The 23,467-nt window shown below is 43.3% G+C and overlaps 1 protein-coding gene across 5 annotated transcripts in view; it reads right to left on the minus strand.

Moving 5' to 3' along the window:
* Positions 1 to 23,467, minus strand: part of NOL4 (nucleolar protein 4) — a 179,883-nt gene that overhangs the window by 82,491 nt on the left and 73,925 nt on the right. Inside the window, exon 1 of one of the 5 annotated variants that reach the window (XM_064170441.1) lies at positions 7,365 to 7,464. The exons of the other annotated variants lie outside the window; for them this stretch is intronic. The gene's annotated coding sequence lies outside the window, so the exon portion shown is untranslated. Of the gene's footprint in view, positions 1 to 7,364; positions 7,465 to 23,467 lie in introns of those variants that run through there. 5 annotated transcript variants of the gene reach the window in all.

Raw genomic sequence — 23,467 nt, forward strand, 5'->3', positions numbered from 1 at the left:
ACAGATTATTTTTGGCACAGATATCAAAGTCAGTGCATTTTTTTTATCATTCTCAAACTGCAGCTGAGCATTTGGTCACACATAATCTAAAAATGGACCAGAGTAAGATCTATCAAAAGACAAAGAATGATTTTGCTCGATGGTCTGTCAGCACAGTATCTCTGGCAAACCAAGTCACTGTGATTCACTGCCCAGAAACTTCATAAAGCTCAATGGGTCTGATGGATAGTTCTGGCATATCCACTGTTACTCCTCACCAAAGCTGTTACCCTTCAAATTTTACACTGCCAAGCCACCTAAGTAATGAATTGCTTGTCTGAACCTTCCCACTGCAATGCAGTGAGCTGCACTGTGGTGGGGAACAGAGCAAGTAAAAGAGAGTGCCCTGACAAAAGTGAAATGAAAGATGGGAAAACTCAAAAATGTTTGCATGGAGACTATCACTTTGCAGCTCCCTTCTGAGAAGTTAATGCCAACAGGAACACTACAGGTTCTTGGACATAACACTATTTTAGGAACTGTCAAAAGAATTTCTTCTCATTAAAGGCAGGCAGCTTACCCTTGCTGAAACATCACTGTGAGCTAGTCTCAAAACCAGGACTCAGAAGGAGGGCAAACAGAACACCACTCTTCAGAGAGAACCCATGAACCCAATTCTCAAGCAGTATGTTTCCCCAAAATACACTTCTTTCCCACTTCAGCACTGAAATCTCCAGTTTCTGGATTTCCTACACTGCATATTCCTGCCAAACTCTGCAACACAGCTGCTGCTGCATAAAATTAAGGTAAAGTACAGAGAGCAAAGGCTGAACTTTGTATTGGAATTGGACTTACTGTGACAGTACATTTGCAGGCAGTAAAAGGATTGGTACTATTAATGTAATTTCTACATCCTGTGGTAACCACAATATTAGCCATTAAAACAATCTCCAGTAGTTTCTGTAGTAGCAAAGAGCAGAATGGAACAACATGAATAAATATCACAGCATTCTTGCCCTTGCATTTGACTAGCCAAAACACAGTTTTGATCAGATCCCCATTTGGTGTGCTGCTGGCACTCACAAATCACATATGCAATCAGGACTGCTGCTGTTGTTGCCATCAGCCCACACATACAGTAGCCTTCTCAGCATCTTTCAGAAAGTAATTCCTACCATAATGACTAGAGGAATTATAAACTCAGAATTACTTATTATCTATCTAAAGACAGACCATTAAAGGGGTCAGCACCAGAATACCATAAATAATCTATTGTCACAAATCATTTCACAGTGAGAAATTAAAATGCACCTCATGTGAAAGGCTGAGCGAGCTGGGTCTGTTTAGCCTGGAGAAGAAGAGACTGAGAAAGGATCTCATCAATGCTGATCAATAGCTAAAGGGCAAGTGTCAGGGGGATGGAGCCAGACTCCTCTCAGTGGTGCCCAGTGACAGGACACGGGAGGGGCAATGGACACAAACTTCAACACAGGTGGTTCCATGGAAAAAAAATCTTCACTTTGAGGGTGGAAAAGCACTGGAACAGGCTGCTCAAAGAGGTTGTTGAGTCTCCATCTCCAGAGACATTCAAAACCTGCCTGGGCATGTTGTTGAGTGATTTACTGTAAATGATCCTACTCTAGGCTGAGGCTGGGACTGGGTGATCTTCAGAGGCCACTTCCAACCCCCCCTATTCTGTGTGAAAAGACCAGTCACTCAAATCCTGAGCTCACTATTCATTCTCCTATCCCCCAGTAAAACTCCAGGTGTGCTCTTCTGACAAGAGAACAGAAACATTAGATTCCTACTGTATAACTTTCTACTGCAACAGCACTTTTGACATTATTAAATTTGATATTTTGGTATGTAGAATCTAAAACCTCAGCATTACCCCAGAGGATGCACGAAAGGCTCTCATGCTCCTTGCAGCCACCTGCTGTCACGAATGACCTCTATCAAAGACTAAAAAAAATCAATTTGCTATGGCTAGCAGCATAAAAAACTACAACAATGGAGCTGCAACAAGGGTAATTCCACTCCTTTTAGTCTCTGGGCTGTCAGCCAGACAGCAGGTAGGGCTGGGTGATAGGTTGGACTGGATGATCTTGGAGGTCTCTTTCAACCTGGTTGATTCTATGATTCTATGATTCAACTACCACTAGAAACAGAGAACTTGCCCAGGACATCTTGAGTTGGCCCTGCTGAAAATTAACATTACTGGTTCTCTTAGCTCTTCAACTAATAAAAAGAACTTCTTAGGCAGAAAGTCACAAAAACAGCAGCACAGCACTGAGAAAGCACTTTTTAATTAACCACAGCTACAAAGCTGACCAGAAGAACATCATATGCAGGGCTGAAAGCTACCTTTGGATGCATGTGATCTTAATCTCACTAAAGTCAACAGGAGCCAGCGTGTGCAGCCCGGGAAATAATTTAGTCCATTAAATTCATGCAATTTACATACAATTAGCAGCTTCAGAGTTGTACTTTTGAGGAAAAAAAGAAGATAAAGTAGGTTTAAAATAACCAATTTATCCCCACGTGGCTGGCTATTACTGCTGCAAATTAGGGCAAACTGTCAACTCAAAAGATATCTTTTTAAATCCTTGCAGATTTGTTTAAATAAAAGAAAAATAGCAATATTAAGCTTATGTTTAAAGACAAGCAAAATCTCCATAGACTTAATCTTTGGTTGCAACTAAGGATGCAGTTCTTGCATTGAGGGCTGCTTCTGCTCCCTTCACATCATCCAATTATATCCTCTTTGGAAACATGACACCTGTATGTATATTTTAAAGGCATTAAAGAGGCAGAGATGCCTCAGAAAACAAAAGGCCTTGCAAACAAGGGGAAAAACCCACCCACTGTCACTAGTAGTCTTTTTCTTACTAAAAATATAAATGTTAGGTATGGAATGACACACACATTGTGTGAAAAGTTTGTACACAGTACAAATTTGTGATCTCTCTTATTGATTTAATGAGAATGCCAGCAGCAAGATACCTGCTGGGGCAGAACAGGGTTTGTGATATTTATCATATCCGTCACTGTTACAAGGCAGGCAGGTTCTGTGAGGTGCACTGAGCCACCTGGGAAGTGCTGAACATCTCACCTATTTTTCCCTGAATGAGCCTCTCAGTGAAAGAGGGACAATTTGTTAGTCATGAATTCCAAACGGAGGCAGAAGCTGTGCTGTACAAGCTTTGAAGGTTTATTTTTGCCAAAGTAAGAAGTGCTTCAAGGAAAGAGAGCAACACACTATCAACTACAATTTGGTGCTGCAATTCACAGAAACATCCAGGTTGGAAAAGACCCTCAGGATCACCAAGTCCAACCTATAACTCTACTCTACAAGATTCACCTTAAACCATATCCCTAAGCATCACATCCAAATGACCCTTAACCACGTCCAAGGTTGTTGACTCCACCACCTCCCTGGGAAGCTCATTCCAGTCCCTGACCACTCACTTTGTGAAAAACATTTTCCTAATATTCAATCTAAACCTCCCCAGCCTCATCTTGAGGCTATTCCCCCTTGTTCTGTCTCAAATTACCTGTGAGAAGAGACCAGCAGCAGCCTCTCCACAATGTCCTTTCAGGTAGAATCATAGAATCAGTCAGGGTTGGAAGGGACCACAAGGAGCAGCCAGATCAAACCCCCCAGACATGGGCAGGGACACTCTAGCCCAGATCAGGCTGGCCAGAGCTTCATTCAGCCTGGCCTTAAAACTCCTCCAGGGATGGGGCCTCAACCACCTCCCTGGACAACCCATTCCAGCCTCTCATCACTCTCATGCTGAAGAACATCCTCCTCGTGCCCAGTCTGAATCTCCCCACCTCCAGTTTTGCTCCATGCCCCCTAGTCCTGTCACTCCCTGATAGCCTAAAATGTACCTTCCCAGATAGTTGTAGACAGCAACGAGGTCTCCCCTCAGCCTCCTCTTTTTCAAACTAACCATCTCCAGCTCCCTCAGTCACTCCTCATAAGATTTATTCTCCAAGCCCTTCACAGCTTCATTTCCCTCCTTTGGACCCACTCTAGCACCTCCACATCTCTCTTGTATTGTGGTGCCCAAAACTGAACACAATACACAAGGTGTGGCCTCACCAAAGCTGAGTCCAAGAGGACAATCACCTCCTTGCTCCTTCTGGCCACACCATTTTTAATCCAAGCCAGGATGCCATTGGCCTTCTTGGCTGCCTGGTCACACTGCTGGCTCACATTCAGCTCCTGTCTATTATGACCCCCAGATCTCCAGCCACGTTGCTCCAAGGCTCTAGTGTTGCTTGGGGTTGTTGCTACCCAAGTGCAGGACGTGGCATTTGGCCTTGTTGAAACACATCCCATTAATGTTGATCCATTGGTCTAAGACTATCCAAGACCCTCTGAAGAGCCTGTCTACCCTCATTCAAATCAACACTGTCACCTAACTTGGTGTCATCTGCAAACTTACTGACAACACTCACCATGCCTGAATCAAGGTCATCAATAAAGATGTCAAAAAGAAGCAGGACAATACAGATCCCTGAGGAACACCACTAGTGACCAGCTCTTAACTGGATTTAACTCCACTGACCACCACTCTCTGAGCCCTCCAATCCAGCCAGTGCTTTATTTAAGAGAGTGTGCGAGCAATTTCTCTACAAGAATTTTGTGGGGAATAGTACCAGATTCAGAACCTTGAACCAGTGAATCAACACATACATTAAATCATCCCACTCAGTTTTAAGCATGGAAAAAACACAGAGAGCTTTATGTTAGTCAGGTCAACATCTAGCCAGCACACAGCCTGAACACCAGTACACAGTGATAGAGGGAGAGGGCAATTCAGCAAGAGGGAAGCACCTGCAGAGAGCAGGAATGCTGAGCCAAAGTGTAATGAAGAGAAAAGCCTGGATAATATGAGCCACTGCTCTGGGAAAGACACCAGGAGAGTGCTGTTAAGAAGCCTTGGCAGAACACACTACATTTATTATGTTATGAGTTTAGGAACTCTAATTTTGTATACATACATACACACACACACATGCAGCAGAGTAACCTCTTTCTTTTAACACAAATTAATGTTATTTAATCAAAACAGAGTTTATACAGGAACTCCCTTGAGTTTGGAGGTCTGGACTCCTAAGCAGGAGCAGTTTCTACCAATTGTAATTGCTCAAAACAGCCCCACTGCTACACAGAATATTCACATCCTGATCTCAGAGGAGATTGCAACACCAGTAAGAGTTGAGGTGCCTGCTTTGAACCACTCTGCACTCCCTCAAATACATAGTCCTGTTTACAACTGGTGCTTCAAGTTATCTAGAAATGCAGAGAAGACATTCAAGTCCCTTTGTGAAAACTCTGTCCTAATAAAATCTGGACTAATTTCCTAAAATGACATATTTTGCATAAGACAACAACAACCAGAGGCCGTATTTGATCAGCCAGCATTATTCTGTACAGAGGTTAAATGCTGGATCCAAAGAAAGAAGGGGGAAATCGTGATCTTAAGGATAAAAAAAAATAATCCAGCTTGATAATTATTTTAATAAAAGGGCACACAAGTCAGAAAATCTGAGCAGGTAATCATACAGAAAGTTTTAAGAGACTGTGCTACAAAGGTGTCATTTTGACACACAAGGGTGCAAAGTCAGTGCAAATACACAACCAGTCAGCCACACCAATGTTTCCTTGTGTTATGTTACCATACAAGGAACTTTTCAATCATTTGCTAGATAATAAACAACAATTTCTTAGTGCTCTTTCTAATTAAAAACGTCTATTTGACAAATTTTCTCTCACCTCAAGCCCTGCTTTGCTTAGCACTTGTGGCAGTTCCCTGTCACCTGTAAGCCATAAGACTCAATAACGGCTTAAAGCTTCCCTAACTTTTGTGCTTATGCCTACAGTCCTCCATACAATAAATGTCCACTGGCTACTGTAATTTTTGACTCCAAAGAAGACAGACATTCTCATTGATTATTTATGCTTTTAGTGGTAAACAAGCCCCCCAAAGGGAAGTTTTCAGGGAAGACTGCTCTTCTACTAACCAATCTGGAGCTTACATGTGGCTCTGAGCTGCTCTAGGAGGGAGGAGAAAAAAAAGCTAACTGTCCCTTCACGACCTAATCCGTGGGGAAAGGCAACACAATCCTATCAGTCAAGATGCTCTCCCTTTTCACTCTGCACAAATACACAGAAATGCAACATATGCTGTTTCTTTAAGCAGACTGAGTGTGTTTATTAGGTTTCTGCAATAGTAAACATTATAGATAGCAGCAAACCGCCTATCCTTCAAGGTGAAAAAAAGGTCTTTTACCTCCACAGTGGCCCATTATCATGAATCACTAATGGGCCTCATTAAAACAAAGGCTCCACTCATCTGCATATGTATATGCAGGTATGCATTACAGAAAGACAGGAGCATGCACACATTTTATACGTACAAAACACATATGCATAACAAATCTAAGCTAGATACTCTTCTCTAGCAAACCACCATTAAACAATGCTGAAGGTATTTTATTAAGAACTGAAGAGAGAAAGCATGCATACTGAAAATGTACAAAACACACAGGGTGAACACACAAACTCTGCTGGGGAAAAAAAAAGTTTAGGAAAAGCTGACAATAATAAAAAGCAGATAGCTAAAATCTTACTGCAAACAGCCTAGTTTAAAGCTGGGAGTCTTGAGCATCTATTAAAGTGAAATACAGGATCGTATCAAAGCAAGGCAGAGCATTAAAATAACCAGAAATGGCATAGCTAGAATACTCTCTGTCTAAGTCTAGCAGCAAGAAGGCAAACACACATTTCACACTCTGCATCATGTCACACACCACCTTAATTCAGCTACATTAAAATGACTTTTCCCCAAAGAAAAGCCTGTAGTATGACTATCCCTTTAAAAAGCTCATGTTTTCTCTCTCTGGGTTTTAATAGGAAGAAAAAAAAAATCGAGGCTAAATCAGGAGTTGTAAATTTTTATGCTTAATTTGATAGCTCAGCACTTTTTGCAGTGGAGTTTGCAGCACACAGAGCTGTTTCCTCAGGCTTTCCCGCTGATTTTTCAGCAGGCAGGCATCCTTAAAGCATGCCACGCAGTGTATACACCATTTGTAAAGCATGCTCATCCTCACTTGTTCAGCTTCACGCACCAAATGAGACATGCTTCAGGTTTCTAGGTGCACGTCTCACAACGGTGGTTTAAAATTTTATCACCTAGTTTGCAGGGAACTGAGGCTTTGAATCTCTATTTGAAATACCACCTGAATGGGTGAAACAAATTGGTATTCCACACACAGCCTCCTGCTGTCATTCCACTGTTGGCATGGGACAGTCTTCACCAAGACTTAGAAAACCTCATTCAATATTCCTCTCTGGAGGATCTGACACTTACTGTGAATTCTGCTCTTCAACTTAAATACCAGTGTCTGTGGCAGGCCAATTCTATCATTGCAGATACAGCATCCCTCAGGCGAGGTCCAACCTTTCTCTTGCAGTGCACCCAGGGATTAGCTTGACTTCCCCTAAATTCTCTCCAGTGCACAGTACGAGCTAATCTTTCCTGTAGGAAGCAGGAGATGGGGTTGCCATGACAACAGAGCACATTCTAGCAGTGGGACCACTGAGATGAGCTGCAAAGACGACAGTGAAACATGCACTCAGCCTTCCTCCAGGGCTACGGGCTTCTTCCTCCAGGATTTAATTCCCCTGCAAGTTTACTGGCAGGCTAGGAGGTTGATTAGCTATGTATTTTGCTACGGGGGGGTTACTGGTTAAGAATATGGTTGAGAGATCATAGCATTATTTAATGAAAGTGCCATTCCTGCTTACATTAAATTGCTGATTTTTAAAAGCAGCGTGACTGCTTTCAAACCACTACTTGTTCATACACATTAGTGCTACACTTGTCCACGCTAACATCTCACTGCAACAAAGAAAAAGGAGTAAAGTCGCAAGCCCAGTCCTGTGCTTCAGCTCTGGGTTTCCAGCGTATTGAGCACACAGTCTGCTTTTAATGGCTTTACACTCACACACACACATGCACACAAAGAGCACGGCATAACATCTGTGTTTGAAGCTCAAAGGTTTCTGCTGATGGGGGAGGGGATACAGAGAAAAGCGAATCACAGCAGCCACGTGTCCTACACAAGTGACAAAACAGCCACAATGAGCTTTGGGAGCCTTGTTCATCAGGCAAAAGAAAATTGAATAATCCATACTGCAAACACCAGCTATTTACTGCCCCGCAGTAAGGTCTGGAGCCTATGCTTTAGGCATCTTTTTCTCAATGAGAACAATGGAAAGCTGTTACAGTCCCTGCATTTCAATCATTTGCACGTTTTTAATTGTTCAATCAAAATTTCACGCTGAGGCTTTTCCTTTGTCTTTTAATTTCTCTTACCAAGCCACACAACGCATTACTGTGGTAAACTCCTGGAGACTGGAACATGACTATGTCTTCTCCTGTTATTTCAGACATAAGCATATCTCAGTGAGCTTTCCACATTGCAGACACAGTAACTGAGAGTGTAAGGCCAGTGTTTAATCATGGTTTTAGTCATCCATTTGCACACAACAGATTCTTTCCTCTGTGCTTTTGCTCTCAAGCACCTAATGCACGTGGCTATACACAGGGCACCCCACCAGCAGGGTAAGACACACCAGTCCCCTCAGTACCTGTAAATTAGGCTTGACCTGAGTACTAAAAGAGCTGCAGATGAGTCAAATCTACACCATCTGAATCCACATTTCTCTCTGGAAATTGAGAATCTCTGACATATGAAAGGGAGCCCAGAGGCTGCATTTAGCCAGAACTCCTCTGGGTAGGGGAGGTGGAGATGGGCAGCTGTGTAACAGCTTCCTCTGTACAGTGAACCATACAGGACAGCTGACAGGTTAGTCCCAACTAACTAAGCTCTAATAAAACACATGATGCTGGGAATAAGGCTTAGGTTTGGGAGAGAAGGTGCCTTTTTCGTGGAGGCACTTTGCTGCCTGGAATGAGTAAGGAAGTTGTTGGGAAGACAAAGTTGCTGAGGGCATGGGGAAGCTCTGGTTGAGATCTCTAAATTATTATCAAATCACTGTTTTTTACCTGGTGCTACATTAACTGCATTTACAGTGAGAAGCTCCACCTCCCAAAAAACCCCAACCAAACAGAAAGCAGACAATTTACGTTCCATGTAATTCTGCAACCTTGAAAAGTATCTCAGTGTTACACAACCCTTCCAGTTTCACCTTAATTTGGATCTTAGCCTGCATCAGGAATACACACACCCAAAACAGTATCCCTCTCAATCTGCTGGCTCTGACTCATCCCACAGCTTGCTGCGAAGATGAATTACACCACACAGTACAGCACCTGTATTTATTATCATCTAATTAGTGGTTTTTCTCTCTCTCTCTCTTCCCCACCCTCCCATTTTTCCCACTCATGCTCTATGCAACTGGAGAAATGCCAAACCATGTAAGTGACATATGGTTTTGCTTTTGAAATCAGCCAGCCAGAATTCCCAAATACTGAAAAATCTTTGGCTAAGTAATTTTCAGCTCGAGAGACAATATTTTACACCTTCAATTCCACTGGGGAACACTGATATTTGTAGGCATGCAAATTGGTTTGAAGAAAAAGGGCATATAATCAGATGTTGAATGATGTTACAGATTTTTCCCTGTCATACACTGTCTCCTCACAATGTGAAAAGAACAGTTAACAGCAAGATTAATGCTGTGAAAATAGCTAAACTACTATTATGGTTAATGAAAGTTCCGTTTCTTTTTTTGTTTCACAAACTATGACTGCAGAAATCAGTAAACATTGCCCTTAGCACGCAAACATTAATTTCTCAGTGCTCATGTGTGAAACTTCCATTTAATAATGCTGGATCTTTTGTTTCTAGACACTCATTCTTTCCACCAAATACGAAATACAAGTAGTATGTTCCTTTTGTTGTTGGATAGGGGATGGATTCCCCTAGCAGCAGCCTAAACGAGTAGCAGCCAGTTACTAAAATGGTCCAAATGAACCCTGAGCACCTTCTTCTGAAACTTCTTGGGGTGTATTTCAGAAGAATACCCAAATCATTCCCACAGCAGGAACGCCTCCTTATACACACACAGAGAAACAGAAGCACCTAAAGTGTGCAAAGTTCAGAGCTATCCTGGAAATCCAAGAGCTCACAGGTACCCTACTGCATGCAGACACATCTAGGTATACCCAGGGAAAGACAACTGCCACAGTGAACATAGGTGGAGCATGCCAGAACCACAGAATTAACCAGGTTGGAAAAGACCTCTGTGATCATCAAGTCCAATCTATCACCTAACCCTTCTAATCAACTAAACCATGGTACTAAGTGCCTCATCCAACCTCCCCTTAAACACCTCCAGGGATGGGGACTCCACCACCTCCCTGGACAGCCCATTCCAATGCCAATCACTCTTGCTGTGAAGAACTTCTTCCTTATATCTGGCCTAAACCTGCCCTGGCACAGCTTGAGGCTGTGTCCTCTTTTTCTGTCACTGGGTGCCTGAGAGAAGAAACCAACCCCCACCTGGCTACAACCTCCCTTCAGGTAGTTGTAGACAGCAATGAGGTCTGCCCTGAGCCTCCTCTTCTCCAGGCTGGACATCGCCAGCTCCCTCAGCCTCTCCTTGTAGGGCTGTGCTCCAGCCCTCTCACCAGCCTTGCTGCCCTTCTCTGGACACAAAGCAAATTGTTTTGGTTGGGAAACACCTCTAAGGTCATTGAGTCCAACCATCAACCTAACGCCACTGTTAAACCATGTCCCAAAGTGCCATGGGTAAATATTTTTTGAGCAAGATAAAATGAAATTAAGCAATCCACCCCAAATAAGGAACAACACTTACATGTCACATACTAGGAGCAAAGCAGCACACTTCTAAGGCTCGAGTAACCAGCTCTAGGTGCTTAGCACAAATAAGCTGCTCCCACAGCTAAAAAGGTAGAGTCTACCTCTATCAAGGTTGAAATCTGATTTTTGCCCTTGTCTACACTCTTACTTGGGAGGAGGATGAGAGGTGAATACACAACAGCCACTTTTCCTCTCAACAGGACACCCACAGTTTAAAGACAAGACGTGGGAGCCCAGAAGACACATCCTGTCCTACGTTTCTGCATGAATTCACAGCTTTGGACACAAATGAGGAGTCTGAGGATTTCATGTTGAAAACAAACAGGAAAAGAGACAGGAAAATAAAACCATATATAGGTGCAACATGAAAAGTTGACATGAGAAAAGCGAGATTTCTGGTTTGATTTCTTGTTCTTCTTCTTTGCTATGCTTAACTGTGAAATTACCATTGAATTCTCATTGCCATTATATAGTTTCTGTACATAGCTGTTCACAGTGCCCTTTGAAATCTGTGGATGAAAGGAAATATCAATCTTCTTTTTAAGAACTATTCATCTGAGATTAAACAGTGTTAAATGCTGGGCGCTGAACAAAAGGTTTAAGCACATGTAAGACTTGCTGAAATAGAGCAACAGTGCCCAGTACTTTACAGGATCAAACCTGTGATTTGGGGGTTTAAAATCCCTAATTCCCTATTCTTTCCCTATATTTAAACATATCTTGGTACCTCAGATCCTGCTTTTGTCAGATGAATTCCCTATATGAAACACAGAGTGACCTTCAGTCCTGGTGCAGTGATAAATCAAGAAGCAGCCTACACCAGTGCAAGCTGTACCACCACCTTCTGACAGCAAAGAGAAGCAGAATACACATAAATATGTAAAGGAAAAAAATGCTTTAGCATTTCAAGAGTGTAACAGAACTGTTCTGAAATGCAATCTTATTTCTGGAAAAATGTCTTATAGTTAAGCATTTTCCTTCTGGACTTTTATCCTTTGGATCATACAGGCAATCAGCACCTATCTATGGCATGTCTTACACTGTTTTCCTTAGAATCAACCAGGTTGGAAGAGACCTCCAAGCTCATCCAGTCCAACCTAGCACCAGCCCTAGCCAATCAACCAGTCCATAGCACTAAATGCCTCATCCAGGCTTACGCCTGAACACCTTCAGGGACAGTGACTCCACCACCTCCCTGGGCAGCCCATTCCAATGCCAATCACTCTCTTTGGCAAGAACTTCCTCCTAACATCCAGCCTAGACCTCCCCAGCACAGCTGCAGACTGTGTCCCCTTCTTCTGTTGCTGGTTGCCTGGCAGAAGAGTCCAACCCCACCTAGCTACAGCCTCCCTTCAGGTACTTGTAGACAGCAATGAGCTCTGCCCTGAGCCTCCTCTTCTCCAGGCTGCACACCCCCAGCTCCCTCAGCCTTTCCTCACAGGGCTCTGCTCCAGGCCCCTCACCAGCTTTGTCGCCCTCCTGTGGACACATTCCAGTACCTCAACATCTTTCTTGACTTGAGGAGCCCAGAACTGGACACAGCACTCAAGGTGTGGCCTGAGCAGTGCTGAGTAGAGGGGCAGAATAACCTCCCTTGTCCTGCTGGCCACACTGCTCCTGATCCAGGCCAGAATGCCATTGGCTCTCTTAGCCACCTGGGCACACTGCTGGCTCATGTTCAGCTATTATCTACCAGTACCCCCAGGTCCCTTTCTTCCTGTCTACTCTCCAGCCACCCTGCCCCCTGCACTGTGGCTCCTCTCCATTCATTGACTTTACTCCAGGTTTACAGACAGGAGTAGGTATTAGCAGAATCAGTGTTCATGAATGTTGAAGCCAATAATTTTGTTAGCACTGACACATATTAGGAGATATTAATTTTTTATATGCCAAACAATCTCAATGCCTGTGTTTTCATTCCAGTACAAACAACCTCTCCTTGCAAAAAAACTGTAATAAAATTTCATCTTCTTAAACAAATGTTTTGCCTTTTGCTAATGTAGTACCAAATGCTGAAGTACTCATTGAAGGGATAAGCTACCCCACTGTGAAACACAGGCAAGATTAAATGACATTAAATGATTTCTACACTGAAATCAGAAAGGAAAGATGAAGTCAGATATTCTCAGTCAGATAATTCTTTTTAATTTTTTTCTAGATCTCTAAGATTAGTTTGTCAGATTAGGAGTGGAGAGAAAAGAAAAATGCTCTTTCAAAGATCTGTTTCTAAAAGCTGAGTTTCATACCTTTCTTACATGGGCAACAGAGCTGGACTGAGTAATCTCCAGGTGTACCCTCCACATTCAACTGTTCTGTGAGTATCTGAGTTCCATGGGCTAATCTGTGGTGATACAGTGTCTGGTGAGTGAGACTAAAAGTGAAAGATTCCTCCACACTCATGTCTGGCAGACATTCAAATAGAGGGTTTACAGCAAACAAGACTTTGAAGTACACATTAATGCTAGCACTAAACCCTTACCACTCTTCTGCAAGAGGAAAAGAACTGATACTCTGTCCTGACCCTGACACCAGGCAAGAGCTAGAGGTGTGACTAAGAAAAGTGAGCCTGCTTCCCTGACTGACCCTCCCACCATCCAGACACCTTTAGGTCAGATGTTGTATAAACCAAATCTTGTACTGCTTGGCTCTATTGTCAACTTTGTGGAACACACTGGGAATAGGTTCTGGCCTTTGGACTGATTAGATCAGGTTGACCTCTATCCATGCTGCATAACACTCGCTGCATCATGCATGCTGCCTGGCAACCCCAGCTGAGACACACATACCACAGCCCTCTGCAGCAGTGGTCGTGAAAGCACAACAATGACACTGCACTGCAATGTCCATGTCCTCAGAGGGATGTGGTTGTCTTGCTCCCTTGAGAAGCCTAAATGTGAACCAGCAGTAGATCCTGGTCTCTTCTCACAGGTAATTAATGACAGAAAAGAGGGAATGGCCTCAAGCTGCACCAGGGTAGGTTTAGGCTGGACATTAGGAAAAAAAAATTAACTTAATGAGTGGGCAGACACTGGAAGAGACTGCCCAAGGAAGTGGTGGAGTTACCGTCCCTGTAGGGGTTTAAAGGTCACTTAGATATGGTGCTTAGTGATGCGGTGCTTAACGATGTAATTTAGTGGTGACTTTGGCAGAGCACAGTGAATCATAGAATCACTGAACCAACCAGGTTGGAAGAGACCTCCAAGATCATCCAGTCCAACCTAGCACCCAGCCCTGTCTAATCAACTAGACCATGGCACTGAGTGCCTCATCCAGGCTTTTCTTGAACACTCCCAGGGACAGCAACTCCACCAGCTCCCTGGGCAGCCCATTCCAATGCCAGTCACTCTCTCTGGGAAGAACTTCCTCCTAACATCTAGCCTAGACCTCCCCTGGCACAACTTGAGACTCTCAGTGGTCTTTTTCAACTTGACTGATTCTGTGCTTCTGCATGGATATGGTGTGTATGATACAGGGATCAGACAATTAATAGCCTAAAGACTCATCCTTGCCTTCAAAAGCTTTTCAGGACTTCTCCACTGGTTTTTTTTGTTTGTTTGTTTTTTTTTTTCCAAACCTATAATAAGCATTTGGCATCAATAATTCTATTTTGTGATGCACAAAGAAGTATTTACTTATTCTGGTCATGACCTCTGTTAATTCCATCAGATTGCCCACATGTTTTGTATTATGAAAGACACTAAGTAATTTGTCCTTCTTAAACATCTCCACACCACTTATGACTTTGCAAATGTCAAAATCATGCCTTTTCCAGGTGAGAGAGTCAATCCATGTAGTTGCTTCTCTCATGGAGAACAATTTCATGTTTGATCTTCCTTATCACCTTTCTCCACACCTTTTCCTCTTTTTGAAAAATAAAAGGAGGGCAGAATGGCACTGCAGGTACATCAATTTACACAGGATGTGACAGGAATGTAAGAGCTGCTGTGCTGGGTCAGACAGAGTGCATTTTGCCTAGCATCCTGTCTTCAGCATGGTGAAAAGGAGATGCTGCTGCTCACTGTTCCACTATCTGCTTCTTTCCTGGTGTATCTAGTATTAAGCCCTATATGAAGTGTCCTCCTTCAATCTGCAGTGTCATCAGGCTTGTCTGCTTTTCCCATCTGCTGACTTAACATCTCCCTACAAATCTCACTAAACCCCTGGTTTTGGTACTGCTTCTACCAATCCCTAACACTGATGTTTTCCGGCCACACAGTTCCAGCTGGTCTAACATCTACACACAAATCCTGTTTAACTCAGCCACACTAGCTGGTCTAACATCTACACACAAATCCTGTTTAACTCAGCCACACTAGCTGGTCTAACATCTACACACAAATCCTGTTTAACTCAGCCACACTAGCTGGTCTAACATCTACACACAAATCCTGTTTAACTCAGCCACACTAGCTGGTCTAACATCTACACACAAATCCTGTTTAACTCTTATCTTCAGAGCTACTTGAAAAAAGTTCTTAAACAGACCATTTGTAAGCCGTTACTGAGCTCTGAGCTGATGTTTTCATGGATCTATTCACTATCCCCCTAATATTTTATTCCCAGGTGGGAAGAGGCACTCACAGCCCTTGCAGACTGTATACAATTTGAGGATTGCAGCTCTGCATTATTTACACTTTGCATTCACCACAGCTGAGTTTGTAATTTTAACATCCAGTACTATGAGATTCTTCTGTAACTCTTTACAATCAGGACTTGTTCTGTGATCCTAAGTAACTTGTCTTGTGAAGAGGTGGCACCTTGCTCTCCAAGCCTTTTTCCTTTTCAACAGTGAGAGCCCTACTGCAAATCCATTTAGACTCCACTGCTGACCTTTATCCACTAAAGTATCTCAGTTTTTATTCTTATTCTGGTTTTCTGATTTGTCACCCACTTACATACTACAGAGCTTTTAGGAGAGGCCTCCTTAAAAGCTCTAAACAACCCAGATGGATTATTCTGGGGGCTGCCTTTATTTCCAACAGATTACACTGGATCAAGCAAGCTGAAATAGCCCAGCACAGAGCTGGGAGAGAGCTAACAATTAAACTGAGTGAATGTGTGGGTGTTCAGTGCTCCACCTTGCAGACCTTGACCCTTTCCTGAAAGAATTACCCTACACCAGCCACAAGCTCAGGAACTCTTTCACTAATAGTTTTGACTCTTAACAGGTCTCTGTGTTTCTACAGTGGGTTCTTATGCTCCTGCACAGAATCCCTGCTCTTCAGGGCACTTTCTCCCAATGTGACCAGTGAAAAGCTCTGATTTCTTTATTTGCAGTTCCATGGATATAAGCTGCAACATTGCAAGATTCACATTTGCTGCCTTCAATTTTAATGCAAGGTGCTTTGAAGGTCAGGTCATTTTTATCCACCTAAATGCAAATATGAGCTCTAAACAACACATTTGCAAATAGGAAATTCCAGGCCAAAGCATTTAAAACATTTAAATTAAATATGACCTGGGTACTACCACAGAAAGGTTGCATTTAGCACCATGTAAATGTGAACAAACTAAAATACTTAGTATTCTGAAACCTATTTGCACAGAGATAAGAGCTCATTTCCAGATCTGATTTCCAAGCTCACTGCTATTTCTGATACACAATTTATTTCCTTTCTGTATGTTGCTTCTAATATTTACATTTAGCACTCTTTAAAAAGCCAAATGAATTTCATAGACTGCTAGAATTGTCAGGGCTAGAAGGGACTTTAAGATCACTAGCTCCAAACCCGCTGCCATGGGCAGGGACACCTCACTCTAGATCAGGTTGCTCAGAGCCACGTCCAGCCTGGCCTTAAACACCTCCAGGGACGAAGCTTCCACCAACTTCCTCGGCAACCTGTTCCAGTGTCTCACCACCCTCATGGGGAAGAATATCTTCCAAACACCCAATCTGAATCGACCTACTCCTAGTTTTGCTCCATTCCCCCCAGTCCTGTAACTCCCTGACACCCTAAAAAGTCCCTCACCAGCTTACTTGTAGCCCCCTTCAGATACTGGAAGGCCACAACAAGGTCTCCTCAGAGTTGCCTTCTCTCTAGACTGAACAGCCACAACTCTCTCAATCTGTTTCTATAGCAGAGGAGGTCCAGCCCTCTGCTCATCCTCATGGCCCTTCTTTGGACACACTCCAGCACCATCCAGATCCTTCTTGTAACAGGGGCTCCAGAACTGGACACAGCAGCAAGAAGATTGCTCAAAGGCTAACTAATTATGGGAATTTTCCTCTAAAACTCTGTGTCTGTGTCTCTAATCAACCCAAATGGGGCAGGCTAGCAGCATGTTGTCAGACAAAAAAAAAAGTAACCAAATGAAGATGAGCAGTGTATTTATTGCTTAGATCTTCTAGTGTCGATAGCTTCAGTCAGAAAGCAGCATCTCTAGGCCACACTACCTGCCCTGGCTTTTCCAGATGATCTCAAAACTCCAGGAAATCCAAGTGTTTATTGCTCAAGCACTGAAGAAATTCAAATGCCACCTTTAGTTAAGAAAAGAAAACCTAATCTAAATTGGCTTTATGGAAATAGTTTTTGCTTCATCACTGATATTTATGATATTATGGGATATGGATTAATTTGAAGGATTACCAGTAAATACACCAGGGCTTACTTCTTCTGGCCCACTCTTCTCTGCTTATTTTCCACATTTATTTCCTATCCAGGAGCAGAAATTGCCCTATTGGAAGATGTCTTCTGCATGCATAAATTATTTTCCACTATCTTAAAAAAACACTCAAACAACAAACCAAACCCAGAGCATAATGCAATTGCCATAGATATTATCAATATGATAGATGCTTTTTATAGTGCTCATAGTTTCAAATGAAATTAGTATTAGAAGCGGCATCAAATTTCCTCCCTACTGCTCCATATCATGTCACTAGAGCACTTTGGATGACCTACCGTGCATTTCTGTGTTTGAATCTGTAAGGTCTGTTTCCAGTGTAACAGAAATCTATTTTTCCCCCAATATTATATTTGGTCATTTTAAAATCATAGAATCAGCCAGGTTGGAAGAGACCTCCAAGATCATCCAGTCCAACCTAGCACCAGCCCTAGCCAATCAACCAGAACATGGCACTAAGTGCCTCATCCAGGCTTACGCCTGAACACCTTCAGGGACAGTGACTCCACCACCTCCCTGGGCAGCCCATTCCAATGCCAATCACTCTCTCTGGTCAGAACTCCCTCCTAACATCCAGCCTAGACCTCCCCAGCACAGCTTCAGACTGTGTCCCCTTGTTCTGTTGCTGCTTGCCTGGCAGAAGAGCCCAACCCCACCTGGCTACAGCCTCCCTTCAGGTAGTTGTAGACAGCAATGAGCTCTGCCCTGAGCCTCCTCTTCTCCAGGCTGCACACCCCCAGCTCCCTCAGCCTCTCCTCACAGGGCTCTGCTCCAGGCCCCTCACCAGCTTTGTCGCCCTCCTGTGGACACCTTCCAGTACCTCAACATCTCTCTTGACTTGAGGAGCCCAGAGCTGGACACAGCACTCAAGGTGTGGCCTGAGCAGTGCTGAGTACAAGGGCAGAATAACCTCCCTTGTCCTGCTGGCCACACTGTTCCTGATCCAGGGCAGGATGCCATTGGCTCTCTTGGCCACCTGGGTACACTGCTGGCTCATGTTCAGCTACTATCTACCAGTACCCCCAGGTCCCAAATCTTACAACCTTTGTCCCCGTATCTATCAATTTAAGTCATAGAATAATAGAATGGTTTGTTTTGGAAAGGACCTTAGAGATCATCTAGTTACAATCCCTTACCACAGACAGAGACACCTTCCACTAGACCATATTGCTCAAGGCCTCATCCAACCTAGCTTTGAATGCCTCCAGGGAGGAGACATCCACAACTTGGGCAACCTCTTCTAGTGTCCCACCACCCTCACTGTAAAGAACTTCATGCCAAGAACACGAGGTCAAACAGGATACAATAAGGAGAAGACATCACAGGGGAAAGAAGTGTTCTTTGATGCTCAGGGGTGGAGCAGCAGTGACAGAAAGTCAGTGTTGAGGAGAAGGATACCAATGCCTAAAAAAAATGAAACAGGATAAACAATACATAGTGAGATGTCTGCACCAAACAGACCAATATTGCCTGAGTTTCCCAGTCATGCCAGGCAGGAAGTTCTAGTTAATGTTCCTTGAACAGTGTTAGGAATTCAGAGCCAGAGAACATATTTTAAGTAATTTCCATTTTAAAGACCACAGCAAATAACAATGTTTACATGAAAGACATTGATGTTTCAGCAGGAGCTGCCATTTATGACAGACATACAGGGAAATCAAGGTGAGGGAAGAAGAAAAGTGACACTGTGTTAATGGCCCAGCAGAGTGACTAAAAAGCATTCCAGCTCTCCATCTTTTCAAACCTAAGGATGAATGTTTGATAAAAGACCAAAAGCAATAATAGCAAAAATGAAGCAGTTTATGTTCTTCTTTGTGTAACTACCACAAGAGGCAAGAAAGATCTGCTAGCCAGCTCTGGCTTCACAAAACAGCATATTGAAGGGACACAGAACAAGGCAAAAGAGCTGAACACTGAAATGCTCATTCTGGCTCGGTATGGGTCCATATATTTTTAAGATATTTACTCCTGTTACCCCACACCTGCTCAAATGAAAACTGAAGAAGAGAATGAAGTGGAGCTAAAGTGCAAGCTGTAAAACAGATGCTCTTCAAACACCCAGTTAGACAGATGGATCCAAAACCTTGTTTAAATCACAGCTGATCTGTACTCCAATACTTGCACTGGTTCTTTGCTACAAGGTGCATATCAGGAAGGCTTGTACGAGATGCTGAAGCAACAGCATACCAAGAGGACATGAGGAAGAATAGGAAGAAGACTTATATCCTCTCAGTGTTTCCAGCTAGTTCCAAAGCTCTGTTAATTTTCATCACCAGATATATAAATAATCATTCTTTGGCCCTGGTAGGAGCAACAGCTAAACTCAGTTTCCAGAGGGGAATTATCAAACTGTCATTTAAATTGTCACTTTACATTCTCACCAGAAGGGATTGCAGTTGACTGATTCAATTTCTCATCTGGCATTAGATTCGAAGAATTATAGGAAGTAAATATTCCAAGGACACCTACCCTGCAGTAAATCAATTTATGCATTGCAGATAAAGAAAACAAATAAACAAAAGCTGAAACATGAAAGCATTACCTGAGTCATTACTTTGGCTGCTGACTCCATCAGCTAGCTAATTCTCACAGACAGACATTAACGCTGAGGAACATCTCACATGGACAGAACAGAGACTGAGCCACAAAAATGATCTGAGAGTATTCACTAGAGAGTAGGAAAGTGGGGGGAAAGGAATGTCACATCCATAGAGTATTCTAATGCTCAGAGCAAAGCACTCTCCATGTGGATAGCAAGGTAGTAGAAAAAAACTATCACGTCAACTAAGGACTGGTATTTTCTCTCCTCTCATGCTTTGAGAAAAGCAAACATTTAATCAGTGCATTTGTGAAAACCAGACTCCAATACTTTGCACAAAAGAGAGGAACAGCACTACCTGAATGAATTCTATGTATTGTCTACCCTAAGACATCATCATTTGGACAAACAGCAACAAAAGGACTGCTCAAAGGCTAAGAAAGCAGTGTAAGACCATTTGAGGACCCCTGGTGTACAGCTGATTGCAGTGACAAGTGCATGGTTAGGACTAGGGGCTGGAATTCCATTCATTCTCATCTGTCTCCAGTGGATGTCTTTAAGGCTTCTGTGACCTTCCAATTAAAGAAATTAAAACAGGCAAAGTTATAGTAAATGCATGATGGGGTAGAGTAGCCAAATCTTGAGGAATTCAAGTGCCATTTGCTTCCCAATCACACGGTTGGTGTCTCCAAACCAGAAATGCCAGCAAGTGGTGCCCCCTTGCAAGTCAAAACTGGTGTGGCTAAGACTGATGGCTGGTCTGGCTTCCAGCCTAGCCCCATCCATGGAGTGAGATGCGTGGGGCATTGTTGTTAGTTCCCACACTACGCAGCAGTTCTGATACTCCCACTAGTAAACACGATTCAGGAAGACTGCTCCCCACCAACGCTCAGGTTACATAACAGCTTTGATTAAATCAGGAGGAGAATGGTAACATTTCCCCCTACATTTCAGGCTTAAAGCCAAAAGTCCCTCTTATGTTAGCATTTAATTTTTGTTCACATTTCCTGACACCAAAAGACTAAAAGGTGATGGATGCAAAGAGAATCGCTTACTGCAGCCAGAGTCCTGGGGTCCTGGTGCTCCAGCGAGACGCGTGCCTCTGGCTGGTTTGTGCAAAGCCAGTGCACTGGTTTGACATTGCCAGAAGCCATGTCTTGCAGGGCTGCCTGTAACACCTGCGTCTCCACTGAGCCTTGCCTCCAAGGCATGTGCATGGATGTCACTCCACACAGAAGAGGGAGATGAGGGTGGCACAAGCAGCCAAGCTGGTGTGTCCAGCTGCAGCACAAAGGGGCAAGCCTATGTGTCCAAGTGTATTTGGAAGAGGCAGGAACACGCAGTTCAGGCAGTGATTCCCTCACTATTTACTTTTTCTTTACAAGAACCCCATCAAACAGAGGCAGGCTTTTGGTTTAGAGAGATTCTTCTCAGTATCTGAGAGAGGTTAAAGAGAGCGAGAAAGTGTCAGCAGAGTACAAGAATCACAGAAACATTTAGGTGGGAAAAGACCCCCAGAATCATCAAGTCCAGCCCATAACTTTACTCTATAAGATGCACCCTAAACCATATCCCCAAGCACCACATCCAAACGACTTTTAAACATATCTAGGTGTTTAAAACCACCTCCCTGGGGAGCCCATTGCAATGCCTGACTACTCTTGCTGTGAAAAAGATTTTCCTAATATCTAGTCGAAACCTACCGAGTGGCAGCTTCAGGCCATTCCCTCTTGTTCTATAACAAGGTAGAACAAGAACCTCATTGATGCCTACAACTACCTCAAGGGAGGCTGTAGCCAGGTGGGGTTGGGATCTTCTGCTAGGCAATGAGCAACAGAACAAGAGGACACAGTCTCAAGTTGTGACAGGGGAGGTCTAGGTTGGATGTTAGGAAGAAGCTCTTGCCAGAGAGAGTGATTGGCATTGGAATGGGCTGCCCAGGGAGCTGGTGGAGTCGCTGTCCCTGGAGGTGTTCAAGAAAAGCCTGGATGAGGCACTTAGTGCCATGGTCTGGTTGACTGGCTCGGGTTGAGTGCTAGGTCGGACTGGATGATCTTGGAGGTCTCTTCCAACCTGGTTGATTCTATGATTCTAAGAAGTAGAGAGGAAAAAGGGCAGAGGTGAAAAGCCAAGGACTTAACCATTTTGTCCTCAAGCTGTTTCTCTTTTGGTTGGATAGTTTGCTTTTTCAAGTGTTTCTGCTCAATATACATCCATGTGCAAGTGCATCAGCACTTACATGCCATGGCTTGTACCAGGTCACCAGTATGCCAGGCATTGTGCCCATACATAGCAATAAACTCCCTGGCCTAAAAGCTTATTGCTTTGTCAAGAGAAACAGAAAACAGATAGATTTAAAGCAGTATTATCACCTCCACTCTCTAGAAAGGGATCAAGAGTAAGGGAAATCAAGAGACTTGACTGGGACAAAGGTAACCAGGAAAAAAAAAAACAAAACCCACTGACTCCAGTTCTGCACCCCCACCTTTCATGACCAGGGCTTGCACACTGGTCTCTTCCACAGTGCCATTTTTACTGTCTAGCCATTTCCTTCCACCACTCAAAAAAGATTTTTTTTTCAGAGGTACTTCATTTTTGTCTAAGCTGTTTGTTTCTTTGTACAACTACTGATGCATCCAACAATGTAGTCTACTTTTGAGGGGGAAGGGGAAAGAAGAGAATAACAAGCTGCCAGGATGGTTGAACTGAGCATGGTTCACAAAATGATCAGGTACTTTGCAGTGAAGGATTCTACTTCACCTGAGGGCAAAATGTTTATTAGGCAACTGGAGAAGGTAAAACAGAGATTCAGGTTGCAGTTAGCCTTTATGTTGGCTCATTATAGTAACTAGCACAATGCAGAGTGAAATTCAAACAGCAGGCTCACAATAACAGCATGCAATGAACACTGCCTTTTCTCCTTGTTCTGCTATAGATTGTCTCTCTGATGCTGTTAGGAGGAAGGAATTCCCTCTCTGCCTTTATCTGCAGGACTTTCCTTGCTCAGTACTAGTGAATAACATCAAGTATTTGACACATAGGTGTGGTGCCTGGAAATCTAAAAACAAGCACAAATAATCACAGTGGGTCAAACAAATTCATCTTGCTCAGTAATACAGTTCTAAGCAGATGCTGAGCAAAAGGCCCTGGGAAAAGTAAAATATGATGATCCCTCTCCTAGTACATCCTTGCAGCTTCCAGAAAATCAATATTTTATGATCTTCTCTGAGTAAAGATTTTTTAAACTTGTATTGAATTGCCATCAGTTGATCTATGCTTCAGGACTATGTTCACTCCACTTCTGAACTGCTCATTTTCTCAGCTTCTGCAAGATTCTGTGACAATAATCCCACAACTTAATGATGTCCTGTGTGCAAAAATGTCTTTTGATTCATATGATCTCACTCCCTGACCATTTAAGAGTCTCTACTTCCTGCAGTCCTATAGGACCCCTTCAGA

This window comes from Pogoniulus pusillus, chromosome 34, assembly GCF_015220805.1.
Source record: "Pogoniulus pusillus isolate bPogPus1 chromosome 34, bPogPus1.pri, whole genome shotgun sequence".
In the NCBI taxonomy this organism is placed as follows: domain Eukaryota; kingdom Metazoa; phylum Chordata; class Aves; order Piciformes; family Lybiidae; genus Pogoniulus; species Pogoniulus pusillus.